General features: G+C 43.0%; 1 protein-coding gene across 1 annotated transcript in view; it reads left to right on the forward strand.

Moving 5' to 3' along the window:
• Positions 1–305: 305 nt before the first annotated feature.
• The window catches only part of NCOA5 (nuclear receptor coactivator 5), a 36,113-nt gene continuing 24,255 nt past the window's right edge, over positions 306–12,163 (forward strand). Inside the window, exon 1 of the mRNA XM_018559047.1 lies at positions 306–454. The gene's annotated coding sequence lies outside the window, so the exon portion shown is untranslated. The remainder of the gene's footprint in view (positions 455–12,163) is intronic.

The following is a 12,163-nucleotide window of genomic DNA, read 5'->3' on the forward strand; positions in this document are numbered from 1 at the left end:
TTTTAACATGTGCAAAAAGATAAACACAAAACAGCCAAAGGGTTAATAAGAGATTTAATGATCGGATTTCCATATACTTAAATGACCCAAAGAGCATCCTCAGACCGATGAAGAAAAACATGTCAGAGTTTTGTTGCTATTGGCGACCCAGCAAGCCAATCAGAGCCGTGCACCACGGCAGTTGCAGCTCTGACGTCACCAGCAGCCATTAGCTGAACGCGAGTACGTCGCCGAACAAGATGGCGCTTGGGGAGGCGTACCCTTTACGCTGGGTCACGTTGCTCCTCGCGGTCCAATGAGCGTCTGCGTTGTGGGAAGAGGAGAAGGCGGGTCTGGTATTGGTCGTAAAGCGAAACCGAGTGTGTAGAGCATTGTGGAGAGTGTGCGCGCTTTGTGTGTGTGTAATCCGTGTGAACCCAGCGAGAGAGGAAGAGAGAAGCTGCCAGAGGCACAGGTGAGTGCAGCGCCCTGTTTATAAGAGAGGCTGGCCTGTGAAACGTCCTGAGGCCTGTGTGTACGAAGACGACCCGATGAATCAGTGTGCGGTGCAGGCCTGAGGGGAGGCTGGCACGTTTACCTCATGTGTGCGCCGTGCAATGTCACACCTCGATGATAACTTGTGCGCCTGACTGGACACCTGCCAGCTTTCCTCCCCCGGCCATTACTGCTCACCTCATGTACTTGCCTGTTTCCCTTAAATAAGGGTGCTCTTAAAGGGCCAGGTCACCCTAAAAATGATCCGCTGTTGGTGGACGCTGATAAGCTGTTCCAACCGCCGGATCTGTAAAGTATATCCATCATTGTGGTGAACAGCATGATAAAAAGGGACACCTGCTGGTGTTTGGATTTAGTTCTAAACCCCATTTGGGGGTTTGAGATGTATTTTATTTTTAATGCAGACCTCCAGTAAAACAAATTGGGGTGCACAGCACCAGTCACATACGTTGCTTCTAGGCCCTCACTTCACACACCTGTGATGTAACATTGCAGGGTGCACTGTATTAGAATGGCCTTACTGCAGACAAATCACACTGAAATAGTAATAGGCCACCAACAGGCTAATGTGGTGTGATACAACACACATGTCCTGGGTGTTGGTGAGCTGGGATGCCATTAAGCAATCGTTGCATTACATTGCAATACGTGATGCGGGATTGTGTGCAGCACCATATGTGCTCCCACATGGCATAGATGTGTACAGAGACCCCCATGCACAAGGCAAGAGAAAAGGGTATTTTTCTTATGCACGTACATTGATTCTAGTGGCCAGAATAAATGAATACATTAGTCCAGTCTCTCTCAACAAAGGTGCCATGGCTTTGTCAGGCGTGACTTGCATTTTTTGCTAAAGGGGAGGACTCTGATGTCATCACTCTGATGTAAAGGGGGATACTCCACTTGTCTTTTTTTTTGCCAGTGGTCCCCCCTTAGGCCTTGTTCACTCTGAAAGCGTGTGCGTTCCAGAGCGGTAGCTGCTGAAACGCACCGTGATCGCTGTGAAACTTCCCCCTGTGTTTTGGGGCGGGAGGGGGGGTGGCGGTGCATTGTATTCAATGGCACCGCTTCTACGCCAACCCCCGCCCGAAGTGCGATCGAATGCCTGGCAAAACTCTGCCAGCGCTCCGTTTAACTGCAAACGCAAAAAAATAGGGCAAGCTACGCCCCCTCCCGTCCCAAAATGCAAGGAGAAGTTTCACACCGATCGCGGTGCGTTCCAGCAGCTACCGCTCTGGAATGCACACGCTTTCGGTATGAACAAGCCCTCATAGTACTTAAGGCACTGTGCCTTTCAATGGCCCCCACCCCCTCACATGTAGCTGCTCGTCTCCTCCACCGGGACCAGGAAGATACTCGGCATTCTCCAAACGTCCTGGTGAGGGGTGTACTGAGGGCAGAGGAGCCGGGGGACGTGGCTTGACTTATACAGCTAGGTGCTGGCACAGCTGGGTGTGAGCATGCACAGGTGTCTCCTCAGCAGCCGGCTAGCTCATGGAGACCCTCGCACGTGGTGGGTAGCGATATATATCAATCCGCGCTATGGTCGTATAACTGAATCTAAGATGGTTGTGTTACCGCTGAGTGCTAACGAAGTGTCAAAAGATATATATGCAAAAATACCCTTCGCTGGTAAATTGTTCAGTGAAAAATGTTATCAAAACCGTAATGCAAATATAATATCCAACATGTATAAAATTAAGATAAACAAATGAAATATATCAGTCCGATTGGTGCATAACAAAGTGAATACACTAATAAAGTTTGTGTATCATCCATCAAAACTATCCACTCCACTCGATGATAACTTTCTTCAGATTTTCTTACCCAGCCAAAAGTTCGGTTTTAGGAATAACTAGAAAACGAGGAAATAATAAAATGTAAAGAAAGTGAATTAAAGTACCTCTGGCACTCGATGGGGCGCTTCGAGATTGTGCACATTTTTAAAAGGTGTCCTGACTGGAAAAGGTGTCCTGACCTGAAATGTTGATAAACGCAGCATTAGGCAATAGAATGTGTGTGTGTACACGCCTCTAAATGCTGTATGCATATAAATTTGAGTAATTACACACCAAAACACATTTTTTTTGATGCCACATCACAAATCTCCTTGTTTTATTTTTTCCACAATGCAGAGCTTTCTGTGAATGGGCAAGGACCAGTCCTGTCATTTATCCACCCCTCCTCCATTCACATTCCTTAGGGTGTCCTGCCGCACTCCTTACCGAAGAACCCCTAAAGGTGGGTGCTGTAATGACAGCGGATGGCACAGCAGGCTTCAAACGTAGTACAGAATGTCACCTGCACATCAAACATTGTGGTCAAGTGTTTGTCCTTTGACACATATTGTCATAATGAAGCAACGTTTCGGGGCTGCGCAGGGTCCCCTTCATCAGACACAGTGTGACCTTCCATTCACAGAACGCCCTGCATCCTGGAAAAATAATACAAGGAGATTTGTGAATGGAGGAGGAGAAGAAGGTGTGGGCGAACGGTGCGATCCTTCAGTCACAGCTCTTCACCCCCCCCAATGCCAGAAGATGAACACTGTGGGGGAGCACCTGGCATTAAAGCCTGGACCTTTACCCCCTTTCACTAAGAATCAGCGCTGCATGCTGGTATAAAATAATGTTGCATTCATTAAACAAATCGTTTTATTTTACTTACAATTAGTTTTTCTACTTTCTGGTCCTCTTTGGCACAAATGATGTAATGTGCCCAAGTGTTGCATCCTGTGAAGGTTACATCAGCAGAGCATTGCTGGCAAATCTCACCTATAATCTCACAAGATCTTAGTATTTTACTCCCCTGAGATGATGTGCATGGTCACATGTACCTGAGTTCCAGGAAGTAAAGGGAGATGGATTCACCTGCCCTTAGTAAAAAAGTTCATTGTGAGAAGAATGTGGAAGAAAGGAAAAATAAGGTATTCAACGAATAAAAATCCTGCAATTATCTAGAAGAATCTGTTTGTAGATTTGTCATTACTAAACATTTCCAAAAGTGTGTTTGTTGACATTTCAAAGATATATGAATAAAGTTCCTCTTCAACAGAGGGAGGATTTTACAGCCAGCAGGTCATGGAATACGCTTTTAGAGGTAACTTACGTGACTGGTGCTGTGTGCCCAAAAACGTTTTATTCCAGTATACACTGTGAAGGATGATTACAGGTCCGTTCACAAGTAGAGGTGATCTCCATACCCGGCTTCACACCATTGCATTTCAGAAATGTGGCATGCACGCAGTGCCATGTATGTTGAGTCCGACCACAACACACTGAGGACCATTGATCAATGCAAGGGCACATAGAAAACAATTGTTTTCTATATGCCTTGTTCACACTACAACACTGCATTGGGTAAAAGTAACTCAAACACTGCACGTCACTGCAGCGCGTCATGGTGTTAGGGCGCATTGGCAGCTCGTTCATAATTCTGCCTTAAAGCAACTCGCGTTACATGTGGTAGTGCACTGCAAAGTTGTGAAGGAAACCTAAGGGGCCTGTTTACACCACGTGTGTTGGGCTACATTGCTTAACACAGGTCCAAAGCAATAAGCCGAAATCAATTGTTTTCAGTAGCCTCATTTCATGCCAATGTACATTGGGTGGATTATGTAGCATTTAAATGCAGCGCAATACGTCATTGTGCTGCAATGTACGTTAAGGAAACAAAAATATGTTCGGACTCCTGTTGTGATCAAAAAAACCCTGCACATCAGCACAACGCCATTCAATAAATTAATGCATGTCTATGCTCTGCGACTCAAGTGTATTTTGCTCTGGTCCATACGTCAATTTACGAAACTGATTTTAAAACTACACCGTAGCCGCCCAGAGCTCGGATTTACTTCATTAGAGGTCACTTGTTTGTACAGAGCACAAGTCAAAAAAAGTTTGTTTTTTTTCCCCTGGTAGTTCTACTTTAAACCTGAAATATTGCATGTTCATTCATTAGTTGACCCATGTTGCTCTGGAATTCCTTTGTCATTTGTTAAATTTTTTGCAAATTAAATATTGTAAGAAAAACAAATGTTACCTTGTAAATGTTAGAAACAGAACAAAACCTAATTAAAAAAAAACATGAATTCTAGTTTTCCTTTTAAATAGGTCACAGCGAGCTCATCCTTGTTCTATTTTCTCCATGTGGAGCTAGATTGGTTTGTTTATCTCTTAAATATGTTACTCTTTGTGAATAATATTTCTGAATGTATCATTGTGCAATTAATGCACAGTTAACAACCTTCAGCTGTAATCGTACTGCGAACAAACTGCAAGCCTATTGCTGGCTTTTAAAAATATATATATATTTTGGACTTGTTGATATCCTGTCCAAAACCGTCTATTAACACCGTCAAGCTTGGATGTAACTTTCCAAACCTCATGTTTCAAATTTGTATTTTAACCTTTTAATCAAGCTTAAATCTTGTCATTTGCACATTACATGTCATAATGTTACTTTCCCCAGTCATCTTCCAGGACAGCCATCGAGATATAGGCTCCGCCTACCTGCAACAGGAAACACATCAACCACATTAAATAAATAGACTCCTCCTTCCATCCCAAGTAAGTTTTTTTGTGTTTCCGTCGGCTACACAGGGACATCGTAATGTTTGTTATTTTAAAGGGCTCATGTTTGTTTGCCTTAGGGCTGAGCCTTACCCTACTATGCATTGGGACCTACTCCAGGGTTACCTGCTGCAGTGCATACAGGGATTCCCTATCGGACCCCCACCCGATTCTTGGCCAAGGTTCCCTTCCGTCACTCAGGGAAGGCAACCATCCTCCTGCACGTGAGTAGGCGCCAGATGGTGGCCCCCCCCGGGTGTACAGCAGTGGCAAGGTGTGATGACCTGGAGTGTGCGGTGCCCCTGTTGTGGACATCAGTCTGGCAACAACAGGGGCAGCATGGAGGTACGGGGAGGCTGAGGAGCCCAGGGTCCCAGATGCCTAGGAGCATATCGGGCACTTACCGGTCGGTAGGGGGAGCGGTGACAGTCGGCGGCAGCGTGGGGGTGTTGGTCCTTGCGCGGAGCACTGCACCGTCCCTTGGGCTCATACTGGATTCCCTATTTGGGGGATGAAGGTCGTGGATGCGGCGGGTGACGTCACTGAGGTGTGCCACGCGGCGTGCGCACCGCGTCATAGGTGACGCGCTTCCGGTGCGCCACTTCCGGTTTTTCGTCCTCAGCCTCGAGCCGGAGACATAAGGAGCTGAGAGCTCCATTTTGTTTTTAATGTTAATATATTTTAAATGTACATATTTTGTTTTTACACCTTCTTTGTCGGTTGGTTACTGCTTTCTCAATCTGTCTTACTGAAAACAATATACTCCCTAATGAGGTTGATAGGTTACAGGGGTGTCAAATTCCTTTCTCCCAACGCCTGGGACATGCAGTTCTGGGCATTGGTCAGGTGTTTTTTCTTCTTCTACATTTAGCCCTTGTTTGGTCGAGCAGAGCTAAATGTACAGCGGGGGAAACTGCCGCTCATTATTTACAAGTGATCTCAGCAGCTGTACAGCAGTCCAGATCACTTGTAATCAGCCTGCTGGTCTGTCCCCTTCACACTCTTCTAGGGGATCCGGGACCACGGCAAATTACATCAGGATGGACAGTGGGGAGCAGAGCGGAGAACGTGCGTTCTCTAGTCTGCTCCATGTTAACAGTGAGACAGGAACGCTGTACTTGCAGCCTTCCTGCCTCATTTGCCACAGGAGATTAAGCACAGTGCTCTGCTCGAAATCCTGTGTTGGAGGTGATAGGTTCCATAAACAGAACCTGTCCCCTCCAAATGCTATCACACAGGGGCTTGTTAGATCTTGTGTAATAGCAGTAAAGTTAAGTGAAAAAAGTAAAAAAATTAAATATTTGATAAAAGGTGAAAAATAAAAATGTAAAAAGTAATAAAATAAGATAAATAATAATTGAAAAAGTATAAAATAAAGAGAAATTAAAACCAACCTCGCCGCCCCTGCCATTGGTATGCAAGTAAATGCACATGTAGGGTATTCTTGTGTGCATGTGCCCCCATTCTACTGTGTGCATGTTAGAGAGCGCTGCTACCACAATATGGCACAATGTGCATTTAAGGATAAATTCACTTTCCCAAAGTAATTTGCGAAAAAGGAATTACCTCTTGAAATCTGACCCTCTCCCCACCCCACTAGCCTTTTCAGCGAACGGTCCTTCCGCTCCACAGTTAAGGGTGTACTATCTGTGTCCCATACTGCTGTCAAGTGCAGCCCTGCGCCTTGGATTTTAAATTTTGCGAGCACTCGTTGGTCAGCGAGGTCACCTGACCAATGAGAAGCACTTCTTTAAATGGTTATATACAGTTTTGGTTATTTATTTTTCTATCAGGACAAGTAGATTACCCCCCCGCTTTAGTCCTTTGGACAAGTCATTTTTTTTTAAATGTCCACGCCCCTGGGTTATCTCTACAAATGTTAGTAGAATATAGTAATTCTACTCATCCACTGAAAGCTTCTTCTAGAGTCTAAAGTGCACATTTATTTTAATAAAATTTAAGAGAAGGAAGTAACCTAAAACTGACATGTAAAGTGCATTAAAGTAACACTAAACTCAGGAGTTAAATCTTAAAAATACATTAATGTATCTTAACTATTAACAAAAATGTATCTTATTTGTGTATCACTTGGCTGTCGATACTCAAATCATCGAATTGGTGCTGACACTGTCCTTCCTTCTGGAGGGTGGCTACTTTTGTTCCCCATTGTCCCTGTGTGTGTTGGGCAACGAGTTTGGGGAGTGGGTATGCCACTACCAAATGTCTACTTTGTAAAATGTTTATATTACCATAGTTGAAGAGGCTGTCACTTTGCCCATTTAGATACTGTAAAGCACCTCCTGATACTTCTCCAGCACTCTCAAACTCCCTCTGATGCAAAATACCCAATGCTTCCAGGTATGGAGGAGCATGTGACCAATTGCTAAATCCCATGGTCCCTCTGTGTGTTATAAAGTAGCCACCGCTCCAAGCTTGTTCCTGTGATGGACTACAATCTCATATTTAGTTTACTAATTTGTATTGAGATTGTAGTCCATCACAGGAGTGAGCATGGAGCGGTGGCTACTTTATAACACAAACGGGGACCATGGGATTTAGCAATTGGTCACATGCTCCTCCATACCTGGAAGCATTGGGTATTTTGCATCAGAGGGAGTTTGAGCGGGGGCTGGAGAAGTATCAGGAGGTGCTTTTACTGTACCTAAATGGGCAAAGTGACAGCCTCTTCAATTATGGTAATATAAACATTCTACAAAGTAGACATTTGGTGGTGGCATACCGCTGGCGATTTTCTAATGGCACCCCAGTCGTGCCAGGCAGATTGTGCGGTTTCCCACCGCAATACCGCCCTGCCCGTGCGGTTGCACAAGATCGCGGTTGAAAACACTGCGTTTATTCACATGCAGTGGGGCTGGTTTTCATTTTTTTATTTATTTTATTAGTTTTACTTTTGTCTTTTTTATTACATTTTTAATCAGTTATTTTTTTAGACCCTGGTTTGCCCGGCGCCCGGAACTATATGTCCCGGGCGTCAGGCAATACGAAATCAACACTGATGCACAAGCATCGGCGTTAGGTACCGAGGCATTTTCACAAGTACAAGTACTTGTGAAAATGCCCTGTATCGGGCCCGATACTGAAGCTAGCATCGGTATCGGGACATCCCTGCCCATATCTGTCTGTTTTTCTTGGCAAATTGCTCTAGCTCTTTTGTTGGATTGAAATTAGACAGAAATCGTCTAATCTGGCCACAGTTTTTTCAGTTGGTTTGAGGTCTTTTTTTTTTTTTTTTGTTTGTTTTTTAAAGACCATTTTAAAACATTCAGGCTCTTTGTATTGAATCACTCCATTGTTGCTTTCTCTTTGTTTTATTGCGTTATTGTTAGAATGTGAGCTACAGTCTTGGGTAGACTTGAGGGCTTGTTCATACCATGCCTGCTGAGCTGTATTTTTTTCATACATGTATTTTGTGAACAGGGCACATAGAAAATAATTGTTCATACCATACGTGTGTGGTGGTGTGTTGAAAAACCCCAAGATTTTCCTTTAGAATTGCCATGTATTTGGCTTCATCAATCTGGCACAAAATGTCCTAGTCTGTTGTGATGTAAAGCATCTGATGCTACCCTATGGAGAATATGTTCTCTGGATGTTAGGCAACGTTATCCTTCTGTCTCAGTGTGTTTGCACTCAGGCCAGCAAGGTAATTCCTGATCTAGTTAGTCTAGTGTTGATCCACATGTGTATTGCTTTTGACAAATTTCAAATGGGATTTCATATGTGGGGTTTTTTTTTCCTTCTCATAAAGCCTAGCTTTTTCCAGCATCCCATAGATATTTTCTCCCATCTTCATCTAACTTTACCATGGCCTCTTGATTGCTTCTCTGCTCTTTATGTCGAGTTGTGGGGTGGTTGTGTCATATTCATTCCATTTTTAACAATGCTTTGGAGGACATTAAAAGTGTATGTAAACTAAACCTCTGGACTTGTGCTGCTATAGTAGTGATATTTATGGCCTGATGCTGGCACCTTTGCTGCAGCATGCAATACATGCACAGACCATAGAGCATGAAGATACTTTAAAAGCAGCCTGTTAACATTTAACTATAATGTGAAAAGAATGATTTAACCCCTTCATGACTGAGGCCCTTTTTTCCATTTTTGCACCCATGTTATATTCCACATTTTAGGCCTGAAAATTACGTAAAACCCCCCAACATTATATATTTTCTGAATGCCAAGACCCTATAGAATAAAATGGTGGTAGTTGAAAATTTTTATGTTGCGCAATATTAGCGCAACTCCTTATTAAACCCCAAAATTTAGTGACAAATTTAATTAAATGCCCCAAAACACAACAAATTACCCATTTTTTTAATGAAATATAAAAGATGAGGTTACAACGAGTAAAACGATACCCAACATGCCCAGTTTACAGATTGCGTGCGACCGTGAAACGGCGAAAAACTGCAGTACCCCAAAAAGTCAATAAAAGACACTTTAAAAGCCCCCACAGGTCATCAATTTAGAGATACCCCAAAATACTGGCCCTAGAATTATTGCTCTCACCCCGGCGTGCGCGGCGATACCCAACATGTGTAGCGCGTTTGTCGTTTTCATGCGTAGGCGTGGCGACGCGCGGGGTACTTTTAAATTTTTTTTTATTATTATTAGATTTAAAGTCGCCAGGATCGCTTCTGTTGTAAAGCCGACAGTCGGCTCTACAAGTTTAAACAGACTCCCGGCTGCAAAAGTCGCCGGGAGTCTGTTTAAACAGCCCCGATGCTGGCGACGTACACTGTACGTCGTCAGTCACGAAGGGGTTAATGTACAGCAGTGACACTGACTACCAGACTTCAAATAGTTCCTCGTTGGGGCACCCTTTAACTCCTTGAGAGTCTTGGTAAGATCCCTTTAAGATAGAGAACTGTTCCAATATATCTAGATTTTGATCTAACTAATATGCTTGGCAAATAACTTGGTTACAAGATTGTCTTGAGATTTCTTAAACTTCAGCTTGAATGTTCAACCACGTCAGTACTAGCCTGTGCATACCTCTTCATTTGCAAGTCAATTTTCACTGCTGTGGCAGTTTGACTTGAATTTTGTATCATTTATTGAGACAGGACTGACTTTTGGTGTTATTTAATAACCACTGGCTTTGATTCTCTATTAGTTTAATGGGGTCAAAGTGACAATTGATTTGAAATGTAGTAAAAAAAAAAAGAGTAGGAGAAACTCCAATCATCCTTAAATTGAATGTAAAATTTATAGACACTTGACAAGTTTCTGATGGCATTGTCAAATGTTCTGACGAGATTGTTCGTGTGATTACCCATATGTAACTCTACCAATGTATGGACGGCTTTAGGGAAATCTTTTGGGACAAATGATAAATCCCTGAATAAGTAGGTGGATAATCTCATATTCCAGATTTATTGTTCTGTTGGAATTTTTGATAGTTTGTTTTGTGAATGGTTATATGTGATGTGGCAAAGATCTATGCATGCCACAAAAGATTCATCGGAGTACTGAAGCCAGCAACTGCATTTGTTTTGTTTGTTTTTTGGCTAAAAACCGGTGTTTTTAAGATGGACTACTAGGACCATATTTAAATACTCCAAGAAACTTGTCAGCACAAGAATCTTACACTTTAAAAGATAAGACAGATATGCATACATATACACTTGCATAAAATACGTTAAGAACTGTTTTATTCCTACTTGAGGTATCTTACTATTAATAGTAGGTACAACCTGCTGTATAAACATCTCAGGAGTCAAATTCAAATATATCTAACATGGAAAAGTGGGAAGTGGTACAAGTTAACAATCCCTCCTGATTTTTGTTGTAATTTAATACATTTGGTAGAGTTAAACCAGCCTTAGAAGACTGATAAATTCCTACAGGCGATGAGAGTTATGCTTGAAGATTGTTAGATCTGTTCAGGATGAAAGGTATGGAGAGCCGGAAATACAAAAGTGATGAGTGTTTTAGGCATATCCTTCAATACATCCTGTCCAAATAAAAATCTGGAGAGAAAAAGCTGTTTCTACAGTGACTTAAGACGCAAAATCCCCTTTGAGGGCGAGGATGAAAAATGTGTGGTTATAACTACCTTAATTTTAAATGGCAGTGGCAAGTCTTTCAAAAACACTCTGACCTGGCATTTTATGCAACTGAAGTCCTGTGGGGAAGCTTGCTCGGATTTAAATAATTTCAGCAATACAAGCAGGTTTTTGCCAAAGCACTCACAAAAAATCTGTTTGCATACTTGTTCTGGGTCTTTTTCAAAATACTAAAGCAAAGGCGTAAAAAGATTAGCAGTGTCAGCCTCCTAGGTTTCTCAACAGGTTTTCCCTAATAGTCTTCAAGGACAGCACAAGAGGGCTCCGCCCATCTAAAGAAACTCAAGGTTCACAATGAAGTAAGTGTTTTCTGGCTATAAAGGAGGATCCGCTATTGTGGGAAAACCAACTCAAATCTTTCTCTAGGAGAGTCTGGGTTCCTGCCAATGTGATCTCTATCACCACAGACACAAGTGCTTGAGATGGGGAGCCCGACCTAGACTACCTTGTGACACTGGGAAAATGGCCCAGAGCATGGGTGGCATTGAGGGGTCCTAACAATAGGGATTGCTCCAGAATTCTTTCTTACTTGGATCACTCAGGAGTACATCTGAATATTTTTGGACAATGCCTCAGGGGTGGTATACATAAACAAGGGGAAACAAAATCTCTAATGCTTATGACAGTCGCAGAGGACATTCTGAAGCTTGTGGACAAACAGCTTCTGCCTCTATCCGTGGTGTACCTCAGAGGAACACTGAATCCTCTAGCAGATTATCTAAGCTGGAAAGCATTGCAATTGAACAAACAGGTGTTTCAACAGATGCTAGAATTATGGGGGAAACATGCATAATTTATCAAACAAGAATAATGCACAGCTAGAGGAATTCTGTCTAGAAGAACATGATTAAGGCCAAGAAGTGGATGCGTTTCTCCCCCCTTTGAAACTTCCTCTAGCCTGTGTATTCTCTTATATGCTCTCACTACTTTCCAAAGCAGTGCAGAAGATATGGACAGACAAAGCCAGGGTACTTTTGACCCCCCCCCCCCCCCCCCCCTCCCGCGTGCACA

This window comes from Nanorana parkeri, unplaced genomic scaffold (genome assembly GCF_000935625.1).
Source record: "Nanorana parkeri isolate BGI_ZX_2015 unplaced genomic scaffold, ASM93562v1 scaffold377, whole genome shotgun sequence".
Taxonomy (NCBI): Eukaryota; Metazoa; Chordata; class Amphibia; order Anura; family Dicroglossidae; genus Nanorana; species Nanorana parkeri.